This window comes from Schistocerca nitens, chromosome 6 (assembly GCF_023898315.1).
Source record: "Schistocerca nitens isolate TAMUIC-IGC-003100 chromosome 6, iqSchNite1.1, whole genome shotgun sequence".
Lineage (NCBI taxonomy): Eukaryota > Metazoa > Arthropoda > Insecta > Orthoptera > Acrididae > Schistocerca > Schistocerca nitens.
The window spans coordinates 546880004-546897509 of record NC_064619.1 but is presented as its reverse complement, the minus strand read 5'-3'; positions in this window follow the sequence as shown (position 1 = coordinate 546897509).

Genomic DNA, 17506 nt, shown 5'->3' with positions numbered 1-17506 from the left:
AGTCCGGCGATATACCACCTGACGTTCAGAAAAATATCATCCACGCAATTCGGAAGACTCCAAGAGCTGAAAATTGTGATAATTATCGCACAGTCAGCTTAACAGCTCATGTATCCAAGTTGCTTACAAGAACAATATACAGAAGAATAGAAATGAAAGTTGTGGATGCGCTAGATGACGATCAGTTTGGCTTTAGGAAAGGTAAAGGCGCGAGAGAGGAAATTCCGACGTTGCGGTTAATAGTAGAGGGAAGACTAAAGAAAAATCAAGACCTGTTCATACGTAGGATTGTCAACCTGGAAAAAGCGTTCGACAATGTAAAATGGTGCAAGGTGTTCGAAATTTTGAAAAGAAGCAGAGGTAAGCTATAGGGAGAGACGGGTCATTTACAATATGTACAACAGCTGAGAGGGAATATTCAGTGTGGACGACCAAGAACGAAGTACTCGTATTATAAAGGGAGTAAGACAAGGACGTAGCCTTTCGCCCCTACTGTTCAATCTGTACATCGAGGAAGCCATGATGGAAATAAAGAAAGATTCGGGAGTGGAATTTAAAGTCAAGGTGAAAGGTTATCAACTATACGATTCGTTGATGACATTGCTGTCTCGATTGAAAGAGAAAAATAATCACATGATCTGCTGAGCGGAATGAACACCCTAATGAGTACATAGTATAGACACAGAGTAAATCGAAGAAAGACAAAGGTAATGAGACGTAGTACAAACGAGTACAGCGAGAAACTTAAGATCAGGATTGATGGTCACAAAGTAAATGAAGTTAAGGAATTCTGCTACTAGGCAGAAAAGTAACCAATGATGGACAGAGCTAGGAGGACTTCTAAAGCAGACTAGCAATGGCAGAAAGGGCATTACTGGCCAGAAGAAGTCTAATAATATCAACTATCAGCCTTAATTTGAGGAAGAAATTTCTGAGAATTTATGTCTGGAGTACAGCGTTGTATGGTAGTGAAACATGTTTCGCACATCCGACCACCTTTTCATCTGTGCAGTGAATGTATTAATGTGTGCTAACTTAGCTTACCACTTTGTGCGTAAGTGGACAAATCTTCTGAACTGTCTTCTCAAGCCCAGGGTGTCAAACAGGCATTCTAAATAAATATGATCCTGGCCCTGTAAAGCAGCTAACATCAGGTGCAGATCGTAACAAAACCATTAGAAATGCTGCTTCCAATTACCTAGAAAGTGTGAAATAATGAAAGTGAAAGTTTGGGGTCTATTTTAGAAACACAAAACAGCTATTGCCTTTTTTATTCTATATATAATTTATCAACTGCTGCTTTCAGGGGCCATGTTCAATAAGTTTTGATAATCAATAACAAAATATTTAATTCTTGGACATATTGAAATGACCATTATTAAAATTGTTATCTCTACAAGTGAAAATGTTTTATCAAAGGAAAGAATGAATATTAAAAAGCCTTGTCAGCTTGTTTTAATTTACGTAATTGTAGCTGGTTAGTGAACTGAATTGTGCAGAAACAAAATTTACTTTTTGAACCAATGAAAAACTCTCATGTACTCAGTATGAGGGTAGGTTACTATCCTAGCATTTGATATTCAATGATCAAAGTGTAAACAAGTTCGAGTGAGCGAAATCTAGACTCAACATTTACTGTGACCTAGTGCGCAGTGGTACTTTACCAATTGGCATATGCAATGTCGTTGTCTCCATGCTGGATCTGAAATGCTAATTCCCTACTCTGGCCATGACTGAATTCACTCACTCGCAACTTTCCAGCATTCTGTAGAACATTAATATTTCCACTGCCGAAATAATGACTATTGCACACTTGCTATGGGTTGGAACGAGGTGCACAATTTTTTTGCTCAAAAAATTTCCACAGGAATATTGAAATTTGCAGAAAGCGAACTCTCAACGTTTTCTCTTATTTCCGTACAGGTGTGCTGTCCACTGTGAGACAGGAGAGAGAGAGAGAGAGAGAGAGAGAGAGAGAGAGAGAGAGACAGGGATACTTTTAGTTTTAAAAATGCTTTTATATAATGGGGATCTCCCCACCATGTCGTGTCTGCGACGCCAAGTATGTCTTCAGCCAATCACTGTCCTGCTAGGGTGACTAGACATCTTTATTTTTCTTTCTGGGTACTTGCATAGACCTGTGTGCAGCCACTTACCCTCAGAACAGTCCTATTTACGCTAATAGGAATAATGTATTGTTCTGGCCTTATCCATTTCTGTGCTGAAGCTCACCGTTCGCTTGCCAATGGAAGTTTTATGATATCATTAGCCATCTGCTCTTTTCGCCTCCAAAATGAGTTTTGCTCTAACTTGTTTGTTTCATGCCACTGCCCATATATTGGTAGAGATTGTTTTGTTAATTTTCAGGCACATGAGATTAACTGCAATTGCCTTTTCTTGATATAATGTAATTATTATTTTCTGAGGATCTCATACCATATCGTGCTGTCGTTATGGATCAAGTCCATGTAAGGTCTGTTAAATCTTAACATTTTGCACATGCCATCTCTTCCAAGTTAATTTTGTGCTGCTGTGATCAATAATTGAGGCACTGCTCATTGCTGTGCAAAATTATAATATCATTTATTTAATCATTCTCCAGTAACTTGTCTCTCTTATGCTAGATGATGTCGTTTTAACATTATATTTTTATTTTAAATGTATGGCTTTACACGGCATTTTCTATTTAGATGGTTATCATGTGGCTTTACAATGCTTTGTAGATAGTTATTTGAGTAATCTTACAACGTTTTTCTCTAGTACTTGTGGTTAAATTCTATTAAAATGGTTCATCCACCCTTTAGATTCTCTCTTTACAATAACTTCAGGCATTCCACAACTCTCAAATATTCATGATATTGATGATTGTGAAATATGAGTGAAGTTAAGTAAATGTTCGTTTCTCTTATATATACTCTCTACACTTAAATGCTATATCAATACTGAAACTTATAATCATAAACAGACATGTATGTACTTAAGTGAAAATTATGTATGTAATATAGTTAATATTTTTGCATATTTCTATACATATTAACACAAACGTTGTATTCATTGATTTATCATTAAAAACACGTTTCCAAATATCTACAATACACCAATTCTTATTAACATATCTTTATATTGGATGCACATCTACAAATTACAATTAGCAGGCGTCTCAACTCCTTGCTTAAGCGATTATCTTTCTCAATCTTTAAAATATTAGTATGAATTTGTCACATGCATCACTTCCTTTCTTAACGCAGTTTACACTTTGAAACTGGGACTGCGTTTGCTTTTCTACGCTGCTGTCGATCACTGGTGGTTGATGCTGCTGGTCAGTTGTGGACTCTGTGTGATGACGATCAAGATTATCGTCATTTACAGCTCTGAGTGTTCGAGCATTGCATGGTCAATTCCATGTAGCATTGTTTTGATGACAAACTGCTCATCCAAAGGCAGTGCCATGATGTGACAACATAGGTGGCATAGACCTTTATTGGCGTAGTGGACATTGAGGTTGATGAGTGACCCCTCCCCTCCTCCCCCACCCCCCAATGGATCCTGCATCTTGATGTCCCCATTATGCATGCTCTGTTGGATAGTTTGACCGTCTTTGGTAGTTTTGATAGAATGAAATAAGTGCCATGGTTTTGTTGAATATTGCTTTCTGTTCATTCTGCCTAATCTGATACTAGTTTAAGGTATAGGACTTAGAATGTAATCCTGCTGTCTTCTGCGCTCATCTAGGGACCCTTCCTTCTCTTCATTACTTGCTGTTTCTTCATGTCTTCTTTCTGGTAACTTGCAACTTCTTGGGCATTGGAACAGGATATATTATTCAGTGAAATGTTCGGAATGACTGCCAGTAATGTTGTTATGAGATATGGTCAAGTCTGAATACAGAATTTCTGAAGTGATATATCTGTTTTCAGTTACCAGCTTCTCCATGTGGAATATTGAGAGAAATATTCTGAGTTCATTTTTCCAGGCAGTTGTACAAATCAACTGTTGCAGACAGTTTCCTATTGTTCGTCACTGCTAATGGGTTTGCCTGTGTCTTCCTTGCAGGTGTGCAACTTATGTGTCCCTTTGTGCTAATGGGTTTCCCCTCCTCTTGCTAATGGGATGAGGCGTAGTGCAATGTTCTTCAAAATACATGTGGCTCATTCTCGGTGTTAATGTGAAGAATGAGACACTGAATTCCTTACTTCTGTCTTCTATGTGTCGCCAATGCCATATTGTGCAATCGTATAAACTCTCCGGCTGAGCCGGTAGCTACCTGTCGACTTTTTGCTTCTGTTGTCAGCTTGTCTCCCTTCTCCAGATGACAGTAGCGATGTTGTGTTGCGCGCCTTCTTTGTTTCATTTGTTTCACAATGACTTTAACTTAGTTCTACTATTTTCAAGTTCCTATGTCTAAATTTACTACGAGCTTTACATTTGAACATTTACATAAATAATACAAAATGAACTTTTTAATAGTTTCTTCAGTACTTTACATAAGAAATTAAAATATATCTCTGACACATTAAGTTACTTCATTTACAATGGTTTCTTTACTTCTTGAATGAACTTGGATCGATGATGTGTAGGTAAGTTAATGCAATTAATTTTCCCTTATATTATTTTTGGTATCCTAACCTACTTTCATAATTTAAATGATTAGTATTATTGTATCTTTATTTTAATATTCACATGTTTGTAACTCGTCCTCTCTGCCTCTTGAGATCTGCTGCTACCTGAAACATATCTACATTCTTTCGCTGTACCATCTGTGATCCATTTATATTTTAGTTTTCATGGCTAATAGCCATGTGACCATTGAAACAATTATCATTTATTATAAGCCTATAGGTGGCTTACGTGACGTAGACCTATAATTATTCCCCATTCTTGGGTTCACCAATTCTAGCGCATTTGTGTAAACCACATTTCTAATTAACATGGGTCCCTCATAAACTGGATAGAATTTATGGCAAACCTGTTTTCCTTTGTTAGATAATAAGTGAATTATAACAAGAATCAATTCTCCCACTGTGAATACCCATATGTCTGCTCTGAGTTTTCATTTTGCAGCTGCTCATTCAATGTGCTTGGGTGCGAATATTATTATCTGCTGGTGTGATGGTCCTCTGTACAATTTCTCTCACCCTTTTATTTTTGAGCAGTGTGACTGGTGTTAATTGTTTAGTACACTGCGGTATTTCGTTAATAATAGTCTGTAAATGATGTAAACTGGCTTCCCATGATGTTGTGTACTACAATACAGATGACATCCTTCATCGTTCGTTCTGCACAGCTGGCGCTGGGTTTATGCCTGGATATGAAGATGGGTTTCATTTTATGTCTTTTTAAAGTAGCCAAGCAAGGTTTAGATGTATATTGGGACCCATAATCTGAAATTAACCTTTCTGCATGCCATACCTGCTTGAGGAAATCACTTTGCAGTGCGTTACTGATCGTAACAGCAGTTGCACGATTCAAAGGGTTGAAAGTGACATATTTTTAAGTTAACTCTAAAACGACACAGATAACCGTGTTCCTTGTCCTTGGTTACGGTCCCACCAAATCTGTTGCTCCTAGATGTTTCAGCTTTTTCGGTATTATTGGTGAAAATGGTGGCCGTGTCTCAAAAGTAACGTGTTTGCCACGTTGGCAGTCCTTATATTTTTTTGAATACTTGTCGAATACGTCTTTCCATGTTGGGGAAATGTGTTGTTTCTTTAAGTTTCGTAAAACATTTCATCGCCCCAAAGTGCCCATTACTTAAGTGAGTGTACCATATACACTTGTTCGCTAGTTCATCGGGAACACATACTGTCCATAAACGTGTAGTTGAGTCTCGTCTGTAAAACAGCACGTAATTCTTCAGCAAATAATACTGACAAATGTCGACCGAATTATTGTCTTTTCACTTACGTTTGACCCTTGACACCTCTGGGTCTTGTTTCTGTTCATTTAAAATGTTTGAGGAAGCTGTTGTTATGTAGTTTTCTAAAGGAACTCCTCTTATGTAAAAATACCAAATTGCTCCTCATCTGCACCAAAGTTTTGAATGATTGTCTGTTAAAATTTACTACAAGTTGCTATCGTCACCCGTGTCGAAGATATATTGTTCTGAAATCGGTTTATTTGGGAAACACCCACTGGTTTCGAATACCTCAATCAAAGAGACGGAATATGATCTGATGCTCCTAGTTATTGCCCACGTGTCCTCACTTACCTGCTTACCAATCTGAAAAGTCTAAACCCTAATTAGAGATTCAGGTGAACCGTACTGTTATAAAGAGGAGAGAAGGGGCTGGGAACTGCACTAAGTACAAAAGAATCAGCTACTAGAAAATCTCAAGCAAGTGTACTGACGAGAACAACTTGTGATTGCAGTTTTCGTACACTGTTATACGAATACGAAAAGTTAATCACTCTGATGTCAGTATTTCCATTCTGCTGCATTTGGCAACAAATTTTTGTCTTATCTGATTATACCTGGCAAAACTAAGAAGTTGGTATATGTCTTGGCAACGAGCTTTCTTCTTGCTGTTTTTCCTCTTGTAGTTAATACATGACAAGAATGGCATCTATCATTATCTTAAATGAAAGCTTTTCTGTTTTGTGGCTAAGTAGCCTTCGAGCCACAACAATGTTGACCTCCCTTTTGTTCCAGTCCTTATGCAAAATATTATCAGTCATTATGCGTTATACGTACACTGTGGTAAGCAACTACTTGTCGCAGCGTTAACTGAATAACAAGGCCTTTTCTAAGGAATAAAAATTGTAATTTGCAGTGACGAGACAGCTATTGAATGGTTCATAGAATGATTAATGGTACACCCATCCACTGTTTTCTTTTCGGTCATCCTTAAGCGACTGCATTTATAAATCTCCTTTTCCTTGTTACATAGCCTGAGGATACTTTTGATGAATATTTAGACCTTAGATAACCACACAGTAAATCATTGAAACATGCACGTGAGTTTCCTGGCTGCAAAGGAGCGATTTTACCAGGTCGTTGAGAGCATTGTCATATCTATGTTCTTCAGATATTCGACGGTTTTATGGAAGGAGGAACAGAATTGATCTCCAAATGCTTAGAAGCAGCCATTGTTGTTGTTGGTGTGGTCTTCTGTTCGAAGCCTGGTTTGATGTATCTCTCCACGCTAATCAATAAGGAAAAAGCCTACTTTTCTCTGAATAACTATTGTAACTTACATTCGTTAGGACTATTCTCCTCAATTCTATTTAGTACCTCCCCATTAATTGTGTGATCTACCCATTTAATCTTCAGCATTCTCCTGTAGCACCACATTCCGAAAGCTTCTATTCTCTTCTTGTCTACACTGTTGATCGTCCAAGTTTCACTTCCATACATGGCTACACTCCATACAAATACTTTCAGAGAACACTTTCTAACACTTAAATCTATACTCTACGTTAGCAAATTTGCCTTTTACAGAAGCGCTTTCCTTGCCATAGCCAGTCTACAGTTTATATCCTCTGTACTTCGACGATCATCAGATCTTTTGCTCCCGAAATAGCGAAACTGATTTACTACATTAAGTGTCTCATTTCCTAATGTAGCTCCCTCAGCATCACCTGATTTAATTCGACTACATTCCATTATCCTACTTTTACTTTTGTTGATGGTCATGTTATATCCTCCTTTCAAGACACTGTCCATTCCGTTCAGCTACTCTTCCAGGTCCTTTTCTGTCTCTGACAGAATTACAATGTCGTCGTCGAACCGTCACCCAGGACCTTAATTCCTACTCCAAATTTTTCTTTTCTTTCCTTTACATCTTGCTCAGTATACAGACTGAATAGGTTGCAGCCCTGTCTCACTTCCTTCTCAGCCACTGCTTCCCCTTCGTCACCCTCGACTCCTATAACTGCCATCTGGTTCCTGTGCAAATTATAAATAGCCTTCCCCTTTGAAACAGAGTATTCCAATCACCATTTTCAAAAACTTTCTCTAAGTCTACAAATGTTAGAAGCGTAGATTTGTCTTTCCTTAACCTATCTTCCAAGATAAGTCGTAAGGTCAGTATTGCCTCGCGTGTCCCAACATATCTACGGAATCCAAACTGATCTTCCCTGAGGTCGGTTTTGTACCAGTTTTTTCATTCGTCTCTAAAGAATTCGTGTTAGTATTTTACAGCAATGACCTATTAAACTGATAGTTCCCTAATTTTCAAACCTGCTAACATCTGATTTCTTTGGGATTGGAATTATTATATTATTCTCGAAGTCCGAGGGTGTTTCGCCTGTCTCATACATGTTTCTCACCAGATGGAAGAGTTTTGACAGGGCTGGCTCTCTCTAGGTTATCATTAGTTCTAAGGAACTTTGTCTACACCCGGGGCCTTGTTTCGATTTACATCTTTCAGTGCTCTGTCAAATTCTTCACGCGGTATCATATCTCCCATTTAATCTTCATCTACGATTTCATCTACATCTTCTTCCATTTCCTTGATATTGCCCTCAATTACATCGCTCCTCCATTTCCATCACACTGCACTCAAGTACATCGCTCTTGTGTAGACACTCTATATTCTCCTTTCCCCTTTCTGCTTTCCCTTCTTTGCTTATGATTGGTTTTCGATCTGAGCTCTTGATTTTCATACATGTGGTTGTCTTTCCTCCGAAGGTCTCTTTAATTTTCCTGTAGGCAGTTTATATCTCACCCCTAGTGATATATGCTCCTGCATCCTTACATCGGTCCTCTGGCCCTCCCAGTGTTTGGTTTGTGGATACATATCAGGAGTTTGTAAGCTATGTCGAATATGGTACGTGGAACTGTGCCTAGCATGTGATTTCTCTTTTTTAAACTTTGTGACGATGGTATATCCACATCAAGCTATGCACATGAGAGTCTACAGTACTTGATAACAGCCGATCTACTTCACATAGTACTATTTTAAAATAACAGCCTTGTGGAAGAGATTGTTCTTAACACATATCGAGTCCGTGGTGCTCATTCAGAAGTAATTACCATAATGAGCATCTGCGTCCCCATACTGTATTCCATGATTGCTGCCATTCTTCAAAAATGGCTCTGAGCACTATGGGACTTAACATCTGAGGTCATCAGTCCCCTAGAAGTTAGAAGTACTTAAACCTAACTAACCTAAGGACATCACACACATCCATGCCCGAGGCAGGATTCAAACCTGTGACCGTTGCGGTCACGCGGTTCCAAACTGAAGCGCCTAGAAACGCACGGCCACTCCAGCCGGCTGCCATTCTTGCTGGAATATCAAGCTCTCGAATTTGTAATGTACTAACCACTTGTTTTCTTCAACTTCCTGAAGTTTCTTGTGTAAAATGTGTTTCATGACTTGTCAAAGGTGGGCAATTTTTTTTCTTTCATATCTGTTTCTTATTCATTCTCGAGAATATGTGTGATCTTCCACTGCAACAAACCTTGTCAGATTCATAGCTCTATTGGGCACATAGTCATCTATCGGCAGTGCTATATATATACCGATTTAGTAAGTGCGAATCTTGAGCTATGATGACACTCTCCTGTGCTACTTTGAGTTCAGTCATCTTTCCATTTCTTAGCTTTGCATGATTCCTCTAATACCTCCAAGATCCCTGCGTAATTACACAACGATATATCTTCTACTCATCACACCATGTAGATAAATAAATATACAGCCTACAGTTGCACGTTAACTTTATCATTTACCTACTTTTCAACGTTAGTAATATCGTCTTCTTCAAAACTTGCCATTAGTTAATATTATAATGTGCTAGTAAATTATATTAGGTGTGGTCTTCCTACAGGATGCAATGTGTAGTACTTACATAAAGTATTATTTAAATGTTTGCCTAAAACAGGCCATGTCCTAAGTCAACTTTATAAAAGTTGACGCATAACGATAAGGTTTTGTCACCTCTATTAAACAAGCTGTAGCAAATTCACTTGAGGCCCGTTGTATGGGCCTCGTCGTGTGACTAGGACATGGCTTGTTTTAGGCAAACATTTAAATAATATTTTATGTAAGTACTACACGTTGCATCCTGTAGGATGACCATATCCAATATAATTTACTAGCACATTATAAAATTAACTTTTTGCATGTTCTGAAGAAGACGTTATAACTAACGTTGAAAACTAGGTAAACGATAAAGTTAACCTGCAACTGTAGGTTGTATATTTTTATATAAAAAATATCAGTTGCTGTCGCTGCAAAAAAATGTTAAAAACACCATGTAGAGATTCATCGAAATTCTAAATCATCCGTTAGTTCGCAGCGATGAACACCCCAGTTTCATTCTGCACTTCGCTGTAACTTGCTTGGACCGAGAACTACACGTGGAAACGTCAGAAGAAGGAAAAGGTAGTTTCTATATGTGCATATACAGCTGAATCTTATTTAAAACTCTCCGTCGAATTCATTCCGAGTACAACTTTTTCACACGCAATTTTCTTTGCCTACGTTGACTCTTTTCAGTTCAGCGTATTTACGGGCACAGGGCCAACGGCTAAATCTGCAAACATCAAAAGCTGCACGAGGCACAGTAGTTCACGGGTACTGCATGCGCTGAGAATGCTGCTCAGATTTAGTGAGAGCCCCTTTACTGCAAAATTTCCGCTTTCCGTGGCAATGTGCTTCTTCTGAGGACGTCTGCAGCGGCCTGCGCCACGGAGGGGACTTACTGCAGAAAAAATGTCGCCCTCACGGCAATTCGGTTAACTTTATTGCTTTTGCTCGTTCCCCATTTTCAAGTTACAATTACTTCCCGGCTACTTTGCCGGGTAACCCAGGGTTGAAATTGGTACTCTGGATCTGACCTCCATACAGGTCGCAGTGCCGGCACACAGCTTCTGGTATAATTGACCTCTCTGACGCTTAACAGAATATGCCTGCGAGAGAACGCAAGCAACGAAGCACAGTCCTTACCCCTCACCATAACTTGTCGTCTCGCTTTCTGCTCTGAGACTGCGCACAGTAGAATGAATACTTCCTTTCGCTCGAAAACCTGTGTTCATTTTATAAGGGGCTGGAACACTCTGCGTTTCTTCTTATTTGACAACAAGTCGTTTCATAATGTCGGACATGTTATGGCTCATAGTGAAATTTTCGGTGAAAGATGAGGTAGCAGTCGTTCAAATCAAAAGACAGAGAAATTAGAAAGAAGTAAGTGAGCCTTCCTCCGAAATGAAGTAGGTGAAATGGCTACAGGAACGAAATCTTCCAGTTTGAATAACACAAACCGAAGTTGAGATGAGGAAAAGAAGATCATTTAGGAGTAAACACGAAAATGTGTGAAATCTGGAACATATTGACAAGAAATTCCCGCAACATGTAGCATCTTTGTAATAAACGTGAAAAGAAATGTCTCCACAAACTCCAGTAACAGAAATTGTTTTGTTCATGGTTACAATAGCCACAAAAAAAAAAGTTTACTTCAAGTGATGATATCGATGACAATTAGCACAAAAGAGAAAGATAACAGATGTAATACAAAACTGAACAGAGGCGAGAAGAAGCTGGTAGTAGTGATTCCCTACTTCATCTATTACAATACTACTAAACAATTCTACTGGAAGATTTTGTTATTTTGGGTCATCAGTCTCGTGACTGATTTGAAGCCGCCCACGAACATTTCCTCCTTTATGATAACCTATTCACCTCAAAGAAGCATTTACACGTTCGGAGACAACTAACGTGATAGTAATCGCCGATGTATGTTAAGGATTTTGTTTGCAGTTAATCGATAGCAAAAATGGTACTATCTATAGAGTTTATTGTCTCCATGATCATAGTCGTATTGTCAACCAAGAAAGCAAACAAATATTAGAATATTTGTAGACAGGATGGTTCCTCATATTATGCGAACTTTTTGCGGCTCTGAATTTGTGCTAATCTAGTTACTACTAACTTCTCCGCCAGACAGTCTTTGTCAAGTTTACATGTGTGTAAGCTAAATAATGTTCTTAAGTTTTAATAACATTATTTATCGACATTACGTTCATGTTAAATACTCGCAAATTAGCTTTCTGCCTAACAGAGTACCAGAAGGTTTCATTTGATGATTCATTTTTTCAATCTATCTCGTGAAATTCTTGGCGCAAATACTGGTCTCAATGTTTAAAATGTCTCAGGATAAGTTCCTTCCACCAAAACAAAAAAAATATTCAGTGAAGATGAGCTCCAAAATGCATACCTTAAGAAAATGGTTCAAATGGCTCTGAGCACTATGGGACTCAACTGCTGAGGTCATTAGTCCCCTAGAACTTAGAACTAACCTAAGGACATCACAAACATCCATGCCCGAGGCAGGATTCGAACCTGCGACCGTAGGGGTCTTGCGGTTCCAGACTGCAGCGCCTTTAACCGCACGGCCACTTCGGCCGGCATAAAGTAAATTTTTCACTTGGGGGAGGACTTGAACTGTGGACCTCTTATTCCGCAGCTACTCACGCTAACCACAAGACCACGGCGCTCCTCATACCTTAAGAGCTATGAGCTCTTGTTCCATAGAAGAGAACTGTTTCATAGCAGTGAGATGAATAAGTGCTCAGCTCTGAACATGTGCATTTTAGAATCCATGTTAACTTGAAATTTATTCTTGTTCTGGTGCAAGGAACATGTCCTTAAAATTTGTAAAGGGAACGTAGTTAACTCTACATAAAAAAAGTTGTCACTGGTAAAACACGATAATTTTGGTGTAATGTACTAGTTACATATCGAGACTCAGCTAGATGCATAAGTAGTCAACACCCTGCAGTCTTCAATTTGGAAAGCAAACGTCTTTCGTAAACGTAAAAGAGGTGAGGGCCAGATGTTGTGCTACATATTAGTTACAAGTACTATATCACAAGTGTTCCTATCCAAATACATGTCTCAGACCAGTGTAGCGGCACCACTGTTTAGGATAGGGAAATTTAGTTTTGTGCGATATTCTGGCCCAAGTTACAGCCAGGTGTGGGCCAGATTGCAGTGAGTTACGCATATCAACAGTTCAGAAGTAGACTAGAGGCCACAGTTATGTCAAATTGCTGAACGAGTATACGTAGCTGTTTTGCATGTCACAAGTCACAGACAGAGGGGGCCCACTGGCCAACCTAGTGTGCTATGAGTTCGTGATGTGAAGCAATGCGCTTGGCTAAACAGAGGTGCACATCTGAGTATAAATAGGTGCCGTTTTCTAACAAGATTCATTCAATTGTGGCAGCTCTCCCGGACGATGGGGCGTGTCACACCACTGGCTACACACAGCAGCGGATGGGGCACCAGCGTTCTAGTCCACGGCAGGTCGTTGGTTCGCCCTCCTGAGGTCGACAAGGGGTCTGTAGCCAGCCAGCCAGTGGTGGGCCACTCCACGGCTCGCTGCCATGGGCAGTCATCCTTGCTTCCAACACGCGCCGGAGGCATCCCAAGGCGAGGGCCGCAGATCCGGACGCCAGATCGTGGGTGCTTGTTGTCACCGCGATCTCAGCCACTCCGGAGAGAAAGACGCAGCTGGCCGTCTGCAGCTCACACTGAATGGCCCTGAGTCGGCAGGGACTCAGACCACTGAGCCAGCTCCTGGCATACTGACGACAACGCAACTCCGCTGGCGTACAAGGCCAGCTCGACACAACTTTGCATTACTCAGGCCACTGGGTTGCTTCCTCAGCATTGTGGGGCCCTGTGATGCAGACCAAGAGGAACGAGGGCACTGTAGTTGGAAACAATAAATCACTTGGAATGGTCTCGCCAAGTTTTAATACGGTGTCGTCTACCTCTTCCCACTACATTTGGCGTCTGTCACCACTACACCAGTAACAAAAAACATAAAATCATTGTACAATGATTTTGCAAATTAAGATAATGTTGTCATAGTGGTTAGTTTAGGAATCACTATTGAAAATTATCGGGACTGCAGTGTTGAGATTCAGCTGACAATGATCTCTTTGACAATGGGCCTTACAAATTTTCATTATGTTTCAGTTTTTTAATACCTGTGAAAGACACAACTTCAACTGCTCTGTCAGCAAGGACGACAAAAGCTTAGATTAATGAATTAACTGTTGACGCTAGGTACTTTGTTGGACAAGGACTGTTTTGCTGTTAATGCTATTGGAAGCGAGGAACAGGGAATATTAGAAAGTTAACCTCAGAAAATTCTAGGAAGCAAACTGCCACTCATGGGTGTGATTGCAGTAGTGTGAGGAGAGGAGAATGTAAGGGAAAACTGTCACATAATCATGGCTATCATTGCTGAAGAAAGTGTATATATATGATAATTTTGAACCTGAAATGTGTAAGATAAGAAGCAGACAATATATCATTATTGCACTAAAATATTAGAAGGTTAAAAAATAAAATTAATGTCTCTTTGACTTTTATACGTGACTGCCTTTTACAAATAGTGCAGACATACACTGATCAGCAAGAAAATGATGACCACCGACGTACTATCGATAGAAAAAGCAGCGTCATATGGCGAGGAATTACTGCCAGTCGCACACACGCACTACGCATTTACTATCAGTGATCGTGCTTTCCACGTGTAGAATAGGGAAGGGGCGCACTGTATCTGCGTTTGACCAAGGGCAGATTGTGATGGCCCAGAGGCTGGGCACGAGCATTTCGGAAACTGAGAGACTTGTCGGATGTTTGAAGAGTGCTGTTGTGAGTGTCTTTAACATGTTATGAAACCAAGTTAAAACTACGTCCAAACTTCGTGGAGGTGGGCGACCTCCCTTCGTTACAGATTCCGGTCGTCGTAGGATGGGCAGACTAGTAAAACGGACAGGCGGCGAACTGTGGCGGAACTAACAATAGACATTTATGCTGGGCAGAATATAAGTGCATCTGAACACACAGTGCACCGGGGACACCTAACACTGGGCCTCCACAGCCAACGACCCACACATATGCCAAAGTTAACACCGGGAGATCAGCAACTACGATTGACATGGACACATGACAATCGGTACTGGACGTTGTCACAGTGGTAGAGCGCTGTATGGTCTCCTGAACCCCGATACTATTTCATCATGCCAATGGCAGGGCACTAATCCGTCGTGTTCCATGGGAATAGCTCCTTGACACCTCTACTGCGGCACCGAGACAAGCTAGTAGCGCCTTTATTGTGCTCTGGGGCACATCCAAGTGGGCTCACTGGAATAGATCAGCGATAGCACATGAGACGCTATACACTTTCCAATAGTTAACGGCTACAGCTAAGGCAAGAAACTAGCAAACAGGAAAGGTTCTGTTACTTGTTGCTTTCGTTGATTCTTGAGTGACAAGGAACTCTGTCTGAAGTTAACTTTACGTCACGCTTTGTGTCTAACTTTATTTCAGATTATACAAAACTTGAAATACACTGTATCACATTTATTTCAAATACCCTGATGACGTACATTTATCACTCACTAACTGAGGCAGTACAATATTCACCGAACTGTCTTTAGATGGCTTCTGGGAACTGGTATTAACTGACATTACTATGTTCGACATAAACATATTCATTTATCCATCAGTGTTAACGAACTATATCACTGCAATAGTAATCACTGAACAACACCAAAACCTAGATAATAACACACCTCACTGAGTAGTTAAAAAATGCTTTATTCCCTGTATTCATCTTCATCTACATGGATACTCTGCAAATCACATTTAAGTATCTGGCAGAGGATTCATAGAACCACCTTCACAATTCTCTATTATTCGTATCTCGTATAGCGCGCGGAAAGAGTGAAAACCTATATCTTTCCGTACGGGCTCTGATTTCCCTTATTTCCTCGTGGTGATTGTTCCTCCCTATGTAGGTCGGCGTCAAAAAAATATTTTCGCATTCAGAGGAGAAAGCTGGTGATTGGAATTTCGTGAGAAGATTCCGTCGCAACGAAAAACGCCTTTCTTTTAATGATTTTCAGCCCAAATCCTGTATAATTTCTGTGACACTCTCTCCCATATTTCGCGATAATACAAAACATGCTGCCTTTCTTTGAACTTTTTCGATGTACTCCGTCAGTCCTATCTGGTAAGGATCCCACACCGTGCAGCAGTATTCTAAAAGAGGACGGACAAGCGTAGTGTAGGTAGTCTCCTTCGTAGGTCTGTTACATTGTCTAAGTCTCCTGCCGATAAAACGCAGTCTTTGGTTAGCCTTCCCCACAACATTTTCTATGCGTTCCTTCCAACTTACGTTGTTCGTAATTGTAATACCTAGGTATTTAGTTGAATTTACGGCATTTAGATTAGACTGATTTATTGTGTAACCGTTAACGAGTTTCTTTTAGCACTCATATGGATGACCTCACACTTTTCGCACCATTCAGATATTTTTCTAAATTGTTTTTCAGTTTGTTTTGGTCTTCTGATTACTTTATTAGTGGATGAACGACAGCGTCATCTGCAAACAGCCGAAGACGGCTGCTCAGATTGTCTGCCGAATTGTTCATATACATAAGGAACAACAATGAGCCTATAACACTACATTGGGGAACGCCAGAAATTACTTCTGTTTTACTCGATGACTTTCCGTGAATTACTACGAACAGTGACATCTCTGACAGGAAATCGCTAATCCAGTCACATAGACAATATTCCATAACCACGCAATTTCACTACGAGACATTTACGTGGTACAGTGTCAAAAACCTTCCGGAAATCTAGGAGTACGGAATCGATCTGAAATCCCTTGTCAATACAACTCAACACTTCATGTGAATAAAGAGCTAGTTGTGTTTCACAGTTGTGTGTCCACAGACCGTTTACTTCGAGGTAATTCATAATGTTCGAACACAATATATATCCCAAAATCCTACTGCATATCGACGTTAACGATATGTTGTTGTTGCGGTCTTCAGTCCTGAGACTGGTTTGATGCAGCTCACCATACTACTCTATCCTGTGCAAGCTTCTTCATCTCCCAGTACCTACTGCAACCTACATCCTTCTGAATCTGCTTAGTGTATTCATCTCTTGGTCTCACTCTACGATTTTTACCCTCCACGCTGCCCTCCAGTACTAAATTGGTGATCCCTTGATGCCTCAGAACATGTCCTACCAACCGATCCCTTCTCCTAGTCAAGTTGTGCCCGAAGCTCCTCTTCTCCCCAATCCTATTCAATACTTCCTCATTAGTTATGTGATCTACCCATCTAATCTTCAGCATTCTTCTGTAGCACCACATTTCGAAAGCTTCTATTCTCTTCTTGTCCAAACTATTTATCGCCCATGTTTCACTTCCATACATGGCTACACTCCATACAAATACTTTCAGAAATGACTTCCTGACACTTAAATCTATACTCGATGTTAACAAATTTCTCTTCTTCAGAAACGCTTTGCTTGCCATTGCCAGTCTACATTTATATATCCTCTCTACTTCGACCATCATCAGTTATTTTGCTCGCCAAATAGCAAAACTCCTTTACTACTTTAAGTGTCTCATTTACTAATCTAATTCCTTCGGCATTGCCCGACCTAATTCGACTACATTCCATTATCCTCGTTTTGCTTTTGTTGATGTTCATCTTATATCCTCCTTTCAAGACGCTATCCATTAC